The sequence below is a fragment of the Colias philodice genome, chromosome 23 (genome assembly GCF_061535455.1).
Source record: "Colias philodice isolate Cphi_HAF_F1 chromosome 23, ilColPhil1 Martin Lab GWU primary, whole genome shotgun sequence".
Classification (NCBI taxonomy): domain Eukaryota; kingdom Metazoa; phylum Arthropoda; class Insecta; order Lepidoptera; family Pieridae; genus Colias; species Colias philodice.
The window spans coordinates 3988598-4000093 of NC_143108.1; positions in this window are offsets into that span (position 1 = coordinate 3988598).

An 11496-nucleotide genomic window follows, 5' to 3' on the forward strand; every position below is an offset into this window, starting at 1 on the left:
TGAATTTTAAGGTTGTATTCCGGAAGAGGAAGCTTTTCAGAGGATGTCGGTGGATAATAATTTCAATAATATTATGGAAATTTGTGTAATATACACATCTGCAAGTCCTTGTTCAAAAATTAAGCAGCGTTTGTATAATTTAACGAGATGCGCGTCATTAAGTGGACTTGAAAACTCTCAAGGAAAGGTAAAGTGTGAGTTTTAAGTAGTTTATAGATATTTAGGAAAATTATACAATGTAACAAATAACAATATGCATTTTATTGTATTTTGCTGTAACAATGTATTCAATTATTATATTTTATATCTACCCACATAATATTTAATAATATGTAGGTAGATGTGCATAGCTGATAGTTACGGCTTGTATTGCTAAACTAAGTTATATGACAGTAGACGTAGGTACTAAGTATGTATTTGGTTTTATGTTTCGGGATTTTGGAAGATTTTCGACGAGCTGCTCAACACGAGCCAGGCGAAGTCAAGTTGGAATGATGAGTAAAAATAAAGCACGCTGCCTATGAAGAATTGATATTTAAAAAGACGTATCAAATTCAAAAGCTTAGTTGGTAAGTAGCTTCATGGCGATCCTAATTCCTAACATTTTATTTAATGTTGAGTGAGTTTGTTTTTTTTGTCTTTCTTTCACATCATCGCAGCAGCGATTTTATGTAATGGTTTTAATGTTTGGAGGTAGTTAGGAGGGCACTGGGCAGAGAGTGATAAGTATTAATTGATAATCTATACTAATATTATAAAGCTGAAGAGTTTGTTTGTTTGTTTGTTTGTTTGAACGCGCTAATCTCGGGAACTACTGGTCCGATTTGAAAAATTCTTTCGGTGTTCGATAGCCCATTTATCGAGGAAGGTTATAGGTTATATATATATCATCACGATACGACCAACAGGGGTGGAGCCACGGGGGTGAAACCGCGCGGAGCAGCTAGTATGTAATATAGGCTACTTTGACGGCACAGTTAAAACCCCTGCCATAAAAGGGTATCTTAGATTCATTAGCATAATATTAAATAAATATTTCCAAATCCGTAGGTAACTCTAAATCAGTAGGTAATCGGCATAGAGATCTAGAGAGATGCCAATCGCTTGCGCTGAGTACGAAACCTGTGTCTCATAACAAATTTACGCACACAACAGTAAACAAAATAAAAACAATACTTCGCGTTGTGTGCGTGTCATCACACAAAAATTTGAGAGCGACTATTCGTTCGCACACTAGATTGTAAGTGACGTACGTATACAGCACCACACAGCCGCAAGATATGCGTTTACGATAGGGATTGCTTGTCGATAAAATGAGAAACGTTAAAATTAAAACAATTTATAGGCAATACAGTAACTACGTAGAAAATAGAAATGGACACCTTGATGGTAGCATTCATGGTGATGAAGTACATAAAGCATTGCCTATTGACTTATTGTAAAGTAATATAAGTATGAAATAAGTGACTTCTTTTTTTAATCCATGTATAATAATTACTATAAAATTATTGCTCGAGTACCTATCAAATAATAATAATACAATCAGATATTAAGCTAATAGTAATACATTATGATATAAAAATAAGGTAGTAAAATAATACATAATACGATAAAAAATCCGAATCTTATCGACATGGACACACTCGACGCGCATCCTCAACTAACGACCGCGAGCAGCGGCCTGTACTACACGATCGAACGTTTTGTTAGCTTTATTATGTTCATTATACATTGCGGTATTCGAACTTCGCGTTTGAATAGAGTCACGTACAGAAGAAGCATTGTAAACTATTTACATAAATTATTGTGACTGTTTTTCTGTCACATAATGAAGACAAGAAATCACTCTACGTAATATTGTTTTTGAAATTTTAGTAAGAAAATCGTATAATTTTCAGTACTTACCGATGGTATGTGATTCCATTTGACTTAAAGTTGCTGGTTTCACTTCGGTTTTTACAAACTTTAACGGAACAACACGGCATTGTCAAATAATACCCGGCCGACGGTCGAACGTCAACTGAATGGAACAAACAGCATGTGTTCTTTTTTTGGGCATATTGCTGCGACACCGGCCCCGCCCCCTAACCATATCTCCCTTTAGTTTCTTTGATCTGTGGTAATCGGTATTAATATCGGTGAACCGTAATAGATATCTAATAATATTACTACACTTTACCTGATAGAATTATTATTGTTAGCTGAATGGTAAGCCGTAAGGATCCTACCAGCAATGTATTGCAGTATTGAACTGAAATATTTATTACGTAGATATTCTTAGTCATAATAATATAAATAAAAAATGTAATCGATTGGTGAATTTTTATTAATTAAATTCATATTATTCGATAACTACGTTTTAACTATAATTTTTTTGTCTGCAAGCTTGCTTGCACTTTCTTCATACTTATTTCGCGTTCCGTTGTCATGTGACTATGCCTATGAACTGTTTTAATAAGAAAACTTCACATAAATTGCATGTAAATCATTAGTAATCGCATAGGTACCTACTAACTTATGTTTATTGTATATGCTTGAAAATTCCAAGGTAAAAGTAAAAAGTAATAACAAAATATTATGTGCCTTCTCTAAATGTTAAAATCTGTAGATACTTATAAATAACTAATATTGAAAAATAAGTTGATATCTCAGTTATTCTAAATAAAAGCGAGTATAGTCACGGGTCAATGCTAGTTTCTCAAACGGTTTGAGATGCATCGATAGTGTAATCGCATCAATCACAGATGGCTATCGTTAAATTCGTCCTTCCCTCTGATGTTCAGCAACATTGATAGCTGCTGACATAATTACAAGAATTCTTTGCTTCACGACTAAAACAGTGCATTAGAAGTTTGGCTTCACAAAAATGTTCTAAAATCCACATCTAGACCTACTTACTTACTGAAAGAGTTTGTCTGTTTGGTAGTGCTAATTTCAGAAAATGATTTGAAAAAATATTTCAGTGTTAGATAGTCCATTTATCGAGTTCAATAGGAGCAGAGCTATGCGGGTATAACTGTGGTGAAGAGCTTGTATCCTATTAAATTATATTTTAATAAAACTACTCGATACTTTATTTAAATATAGCAATATAGCATAAAGTTTCGTAATTATGATTATTATAGGAGGAAAACGTAAAATTTTCACGATTACGTTCAATTCTTCATCGATAGAGCACAAATTTTGAACAGCTTCATGTTTTGACTTATCAATTTTCCTCGTTTTCTAATGTTTACACAAAAAATAGTTAACCTCTAGATATTTATTTTCTCTCCTTATAACAATAATCAGTTTGTATACCGTTATTTTACGTCACAATACACGTGTTCATGTAATAATTTTTACACAACTTTGCTGTTGACGAGTCAGTGAATGAAATTAACCATTTGTGTAAAATAGTTCGATATGAAGTTTAAAATAGATGTAACCCAGAAAATAATACTGTTTATTATCTCAGTGATTGCTATTTGACAAGTGAATATATTAAACACTAAGATTAAACATTCACAAAAGGGCGGTCGTGGTGGGGATAAATACCTACATTTGAATGTTTATTGTGTAGGTAGGTACAACTTTTAATAATATGTGTGTTTTCTTACTTTTTACGACCTTCTTAACTGTAAGTATTTTTTATTATTCCCTTTTCGAATGCTATTAGGTACCTATATTTATGCTGTAATACTTTGAATAATATACTGTGGCCAAATAAGACACCCAACTTATGAATTTACTTTATAGGTATGTTGTATGTACACCTAACTAAACATGAAATCCAAAATGCAAAACTATAGGTATAGGTAATATAGTGGCAGAAACTCAACTTTATAAATGAACGAAAATAAGATTAATTCAGTATACGCCAACTCACTAAAACTTACCACGAATATACGTAATAATAATATGTATATTTATATGCTTTGATCATTGCAGCATATTAATTTTGATGTCAAAATATTTTAGTCGATTTCTTGCGCATTGACTCACTCGATGAGGCGCCTAAGTGACGCACAGATTTTCAGCAAAATCTCTGAACTTTTGGACGTGAGCGTCAGTTTTCAACGGAAATACTGAATATGATATTATTTTGTCATAATATTACACGTACATTTTAGTTTATTTAGTTTGGGACATCGTAAAAACTTACAAAAACAGCATTACGAATCAGTTGTTCATAATTCTTATGTAATATGGAGTTTAACTTCAACCTTTTGGAGATTGTCATACTTATCTATAGTGTAATTTTGTGTTATAAAATTAATAATTTATTACAAAAATAAAATTGCTTAGCTCTCGAAGCTGTTAAAACGAATTTCGCTTAGTAGGTAAGTAGTAACTAAACTTTTATTACTTGTTAATTTTAATTATCACGCGATCTAAGTCTTAAGTCCTGATTGACTTAAATTTAATGTACCTACCTATTTCATTATCATTACATATATACTAGGTCAAGAGCTGCTATTTGTAAGGAAATAATAAAAACTCTACTTGCGTGTTTGCAATTATATTAACTCGGAAGCATCATTGATATACGATGTTTGTAATATTTTTCCTGCAAAATGTAGAATGGCCATTCAAAATCAAAATAATTAACATGTAATATGTCTTAAGCGTCTGTACTCTGTTTCTAAGAAGTGCGTAGGCACAGGCGTTTGCCGAAAATTGTGTCTTAACCAGTGTAGCTAAAGGCCAGATGAGCCGATGACACGGGAAGCAAACTCTCGTTTATTTATAAAGTAGTGTCCATCCACGCCGGACACGCGCTAGTCTACCGTGAACATTTTAATTCATGATCAAAGTTTATCAATCGGAGTGTAATCTGTTGCGATATCAACAATGGAGCCCCTGGATGTCCCGCCTAGTCAGCCGCCGCCGCCTCCGCCGAAGCCTAGGCCGAAGATAACGCTCACGATACCAACCCCTGTATCTCCCAGAGGGCCAAACACCCCGTCGTCCATCCACTGGGGCCAAACACAGTACTACGGAAGGGTCCCACAAACTGCGGTGTCCCACTTATCCGACCCACACGCGAACCCCTATTTCAACCCCTTCGTACACATGTATCACAACAAAGCGTCGGAATTTATGTTCAAACAATTCGAGGGATTTAAGGACTTTACAATGAACACCGCGAAAAGTGGTTTAAGTGCTGGTGAAAAGACAGCTTTCTGGTTTTATAACAAGTTGAAGTTGTGGTCTAAGAAATGGTTCACGCATTTCTTCTTGACGTTGTGTTTATTGGTTTACAGTATTCTTGGTGCTTTAATGTTTCAAGCTCTTGAGGGTGAGTAGCTTATATATTTTTTCTGCTTGGTATTTCATTATAATTTCTGCCATTTAATCTTATAAACGGATTGCAACCCATTGAGCCCCAAACGGCCCGATCGGTCCACGACACAATAGATTTTCTATTGTGTCTGTGATTCCGGGGCCTGAGTTATTAAAACTCGCCATCGATCCTTTTTATGTATTTAAATAACATGTTGAGATAAAATATGAATTATGATGTCATATAAAGAAGTAAACAACATAAAGAAATTACTGTTTATTCAACATAGTTACTTTGTCATATTCTGGACCAACTTCAGACAAAACTTTAACAGTTACGTAAAGCTGTTACAAGAAAATTGTCTTCTGAAAAGGCTAATTTACTCTGGCATATAACTTTGCCTTGGAAATAAGGTTAAAATATGGAATAATTATTATAATATCACCCATGTGGAAATATAATGAATAATAATAAGAATAATGACCATATAATTGTTTGAAATGTCGTTAATGTAAGTACATAATCTTATTTCAATCCAATTTCAATCATAGTCAATTTCGAATTGTTGATGCTTGAACTCTAGTTTGATAAATTATTATGATCATTGAGCCAGAAGGTACTTCGATATAATTTTAACAATAAAAAAGTATCAAAATTAAATACCTAAGTATTCAATAGAAATTGCAAATAGTATTAATGAATGAATAGTCTTTCTGTTCTATTGCCTAATATAAAAGGTGATTTCAGTTAAGTTTAAAACTTAATGTGTGCGATTGGTGCTACGGAATAAAATATATTATATAAGCTTGATAGAGCTTTTGAAATAATGAGGATTTTATCGGATCTAAAATGTGATTTATTCGTTATAAATATAGTATTAAGACGGTTTAAATATATTACAGCAAGCGTTTGCGTGTTTTAATTTAAAATAACTCGCATTCAACCAAGCACACGACATTAAATTCTGTAAAACTTACAAATAACCTATTTAACGAACGTAATTAAAATATCTATAATTATTTTGGATATAAATTATATTTTAATATAAATAGTAAATACAGTAAGTACCTTTTACGAAGTTTTAAATAATTTACACATTTGTTAGTACATATTACCTAATTAAATTCTAAAATTAAACTTTTAAGCGTATTCTTTAGGTTTGCATTATTAATAGGCACTTTGATTTATTTGTTTATTCACAAATGATTAACTGATGAGCAATTCAAACTATAAATGTGTAGTTAGGATATCGGATAATATTATCAGATAAGTATTAAAAGCTAAATGAAGGGCAGGGCTTTTATCAGATCTAAAATGTAATTTATCCCTAATATTATAAATGCGAAAGTAACTCTGTCTGTCTGTTACTCAATATCACGCCTTAACTACTGAACCAATTTGCATGAAATTTGGTATAGAGATATTTTGATACCCGAGAAAGGACATAGGCTACTTTTTAACCCGGGAAAGAGATAGGTTTTATCCCGGAAATCTCATGGGAACGGGAACTATGCGGGTTTTTCTTTGACTGCGCGGGCGAAGCTGCGGGTGGAAAGCTAGTGTTATATAGATTTGTAATTTTCTATCGCGGTGTTGGTAGTTAAACTCTCCCGAAACGGCTTTACCTATTTATATATCTTCTATTATTTTTTATGCATTTAACTATAAATAACAAATTAATCCTGCAACATGAATAGATACTAGATAGTAATATACATACTGAACCAAATTGACGTTAATTTAATAGCGGCATGTTGGTTTTAATCTTTTAGATTAATTATGAAAATTAGGTTAATCCATGCATAAGTGTGTAAGTGCACTAGAAAATTAATGAACATTATCATCATTTTATAGTTAGATATATATCATATTGTGGAAGATAATAATTAGGTAATCTATGCAATTCCTAGTTCGATTGTCTATATAATAACATATTTATCTAAATATGTTGTTGTATAATCCATAAAAACCGAGTTATTAGCGAAATGAAATTGTTTTAGTATTCAAGAAAACAGTTCTTTATCTTTTTTCCAAAACTAACTCTATTTATACCAAAACTAACTATATTTATAGCGAACACAATCAAGAGATGCGAATCTAGAACTATTGTTAGCTTTGGATTGTTGCTTTTTTATCATTAGGTATGTTAATTATTAAATTCTTGCACAAATTACCGAGGAAAATATACTGAGTTAGGAAAGTTAGTACTTACCTATGGCACATTTTTATAAGTTTGAGTTTCTTTAAATATTATTGTACAGAGATACGTATAGAGTAGGTAAACCTCTACAACATAAATAATCTATAAACTTATGATATTTTGGTATTACTTTGTAAGAAAAAGTGAAGTCCCGTGTCCCCGTAGTGGGGTAAGGGGCAGATGCATTATTCATACATCTGTTTCACTGATCGATTTTCTTTAGGGACAAGTAGGTGATCAGCCTTCTGTGTCCTGCCAGACCGAGACATTTTTTTTTCTTCGTCTCCACCGGGAATCGAACCCAGGACCCCTCGGTTCTACGCTCAAGCGCCAACCACTGTACCAAGGAGGCGGTCAGTCACTTGTAAGAAAGCCTACATTTAAAACTTTTATGACTTCCTTTGTATTTAACCCAGCGTAATTGTAATATTGTCAAAGGTATATCTCAGTATTCTGTATAATTACTGAACAAGCAGAATCTAGCGTCTTCCCTGGTTTAACAAGATGTTCTAATTACGACTACAAGGCTAGATAAAAATGTATTTTCTACTATTTCTTAAGTCTTTACATAATACCTAGCAGGTATACATATAGAGGAAAATTTGTTCTTTTTGATTGCTCAATTGTGTGCCAAAGTGAAAAATTTTTTAAATCTAATAACACTAATAACACGTCACGGTAAATTTACATCTGAAGCCGGTTTATTGGATAACATAAACAATTTATTAATATCACTAGACAATTATATTGCTAATATTATTTCTAGCTATAGCCGTGCTTCTATTCTTGCTATAGCCTAATATTCCGTGATTATATTTTCAAAGTAACAAATAATAAAAAAATATGTTCGTAGGAAGTTACTGTTATTCACAACGGTTATAGTAGGCACTGTTATAAAATATTGGAAGTAATAAACTTTTAATATGTCAATGTCTATGAACGTGGAATGCTAATTTTAGATAGATAGGTATAAGTACTTAGGTTCGATGTGAAAATCCTTAAAGAAATTCAACGTACTAAAGATTGCCTGTGTTTCTTGAAAATTTTACCCATTAACAGGCCAAATAACTTCATCGTGTGTTAAAATTTCACAAGCTGGAGTGTAATACCGTAATTAAAGTTCATAATTTATTAAAAGTTCAACGCTTATAGGGCTTTGTTCATATTTTGAGTTACACTGAAAGTTATTTCATAAAATTTTATGCCATATAACCTTTTTGGCGTAAGATCTGCTGAAGGAAATCAGTTTTATTAATTTGATTACTTTTATTTCCTCAGACGGATGGAAACATATTTTTTATTATCACAAAATAGATCCAAAATACTGCTTTTTACGTACAAACCACAATTTGACAAAAAATGGAGAAACACCAACAAAAGTGGAGCATCAAATAATTCGCAACACGATCAAGACCATCAACTCGAGAAAACGTCCCCGTTTATGTCACTTTTATTCAGGATACAGTTTTTAAATGCTTCGCTTCTTCAGAAAATAATAAAACGCTTTATTACGGGTTCGGTCAACATAAAACTGGGAGAGACAAACAAATATGATCCTAAGTGTCCAAAAAATAGAGATCACGTGTCAATGGTAACAACGTCGGTATATAAAATGCTTAGAAACGACTGTAGTTTAAAGCTGTGTATTTTTTATATGGAACAATTTGTGGTATTGCTATTAAACAATATTGGTTTCTGTTTTCTGGCGTAAATTTGGTATAGCATAAGCTATATTAATTAGTAAAAATTGCACCTAGATACGTAACTCAAAGAAAAACATCTAACAAGTTATTTAATTAATGCTTCATATATATTTGTGGAAGTTTTTCGATGTGACACTTCTTAACCCTTAAATTGTCACCCCTAGATAACTTGTGTTTATAATGTCCAAATTTGGAGGACGTGTTGGAATTAGGATAGAAAAGAGGAAAATGAAAAAAAAAATCAAAAATTTTAATTTTTTCTATTGTTTTCACTATGTCACATAAAACGGACACTGCCAAATATATGTACATGTTCGAACTGTCACATATAACGGACATTGCACATTATTCCTGCAACCGTGGTACATGAATACAATGCACATTTTCAACTCTGTAATTCAAAATTATTATCAAATTATAAATAAGGACGATCTAGAATAAGCTTTTCAAACATCTGTCTTAAAATGTTGGTTAAAACTTTAACGATATCGCTAAAAATAATGGATTTTAAAAAACGACACTACCAAAAATCACAGCCTAAGAATATGCTAAGAATTGGAATAGAAATAGTATTACATAGCCTGAGAACTTATCTAATACACCAAGAAAGTCCTCTTCCCATTCCTTATATTGTACAGATTGAAATGTGTTTGCTTCATCGTATGCAAAGAAGTCGTATACCATGCCTGAAGTACCAAAACAAACAGGAAATTTAAATCGCTTTTTTTTGGATTCTTTGGCATATATTATATCCATTTTCTGCCAGTTTTTTAATTTGTAAGGTATTATTATTTTAATTTTTCAACATTGGATGGTATTTCTGGTAAGTAACATCATGCTGTGGCTGAAGAACTACTGAGAAGTAGGGAAGATTCATCTCGCACCGCATGTAATGGCTGTAATTCTGCAGCAATAATATTTTGTTGATGGTAAAAATTCTGACTTTTTGGGTCTTCATTGTGTCTCAAATCAATATGTCGTATAATTCCTAAGGTATGTTGCTGGGGGTGCATGATTGAAACTGTTATCATATCATCTGAAATCACTCCCGTAGGTCTACATTTCCCTCAAAATCGTCATCTCAACTCAACGCCAGACTCTTCAGCTTCCGCCAGAGGTAGGGAGGGAATTTTTTATTGATTGCCAAGTCATGCTTCTCTAAAACATATTAAAAATAGAGAAAAATATATCAAAATGATGACGTTGAAAATGGAGGGCCTTATTGGCAACGTCCGTTTTATAGGACATGTGAAGAATACCCTAGTATATACTCCAAGTTGTCAACGTCCGTTTTATGGGACATCGTATATAAACTAAGATTTGTATTCCAAATATTGTAAAATATGTAAAAATTATGTCAAAATACTATACTTACAATCGTATTCTAACTAATAATATAACATTATAAGCAAAATAGCCAAAATACTTACAGTTATTATCAATTTTATCAGGAGAGTCAAGAGATCCGTTTTTTTGCAATTTTCAAATGGTCACCATTCGCTACTGTACTTCGCTTTGGTAAAAAAAACCTGCATGTACGCGAAGGACATAGCTAGTACCTTCCCAATATACCGATTAGCAAAGCTTAGGTCTGCTATAACAGCGCCAGCATGTGTGTAAATACTATGTCTTTTAAAACGGACGAAATCAATTTAAGGGTTAAGGCTTGTTGGGAGTAAAATTTCAAGGTCAAGTCAGGCCAATAGCGGCACGTCATGGAGTAAGGCGACGATTTGGGTATCTTTGAATCTCGTCAAAGAAGTTTCACTTCTGATACGGGTGCTCGGCATACCTACACGCTCTTTTTTTCTTCTTATTATAACCTTAATGTTAAACATTGAACTCCAAACATAAATATTGCCTTGAAATATTTTCTATACCCGTTGTTAATGTTCCCAGTGTAATAAAAATAAACCGCGTTCAAGATTTCCAAGTGACATCAAAGAATGTCACTACGGACAGACGTGGCATTTAGTTTCATGCCCACTTATTATAACTGAAACGTCTGTTGTTAACTGTAAATATTATAATTTTCTTAATAAGTATATTAGTAGGACAGTATTTAATATTTTGTAGAAATATTGAATTGCTTGAAAGTCAAAAAGCTTCAATATTTATCCGCTTTCTTGTAAGAAGGCATGTTCTAGAAAGTTCTATCTGTTTTTTTTGCATTCTATCAGTGTTAAAATATGAATTCATACGTTTGCTTACAATTTGAAAACAATCTATGTCTTACCAAATAATTGTACTGAAAAAAAAAAATATTAGTTGACAACAGCAATAACAGCACACTATTTTTTTACCTATATAATAAGCCATAGGTAATA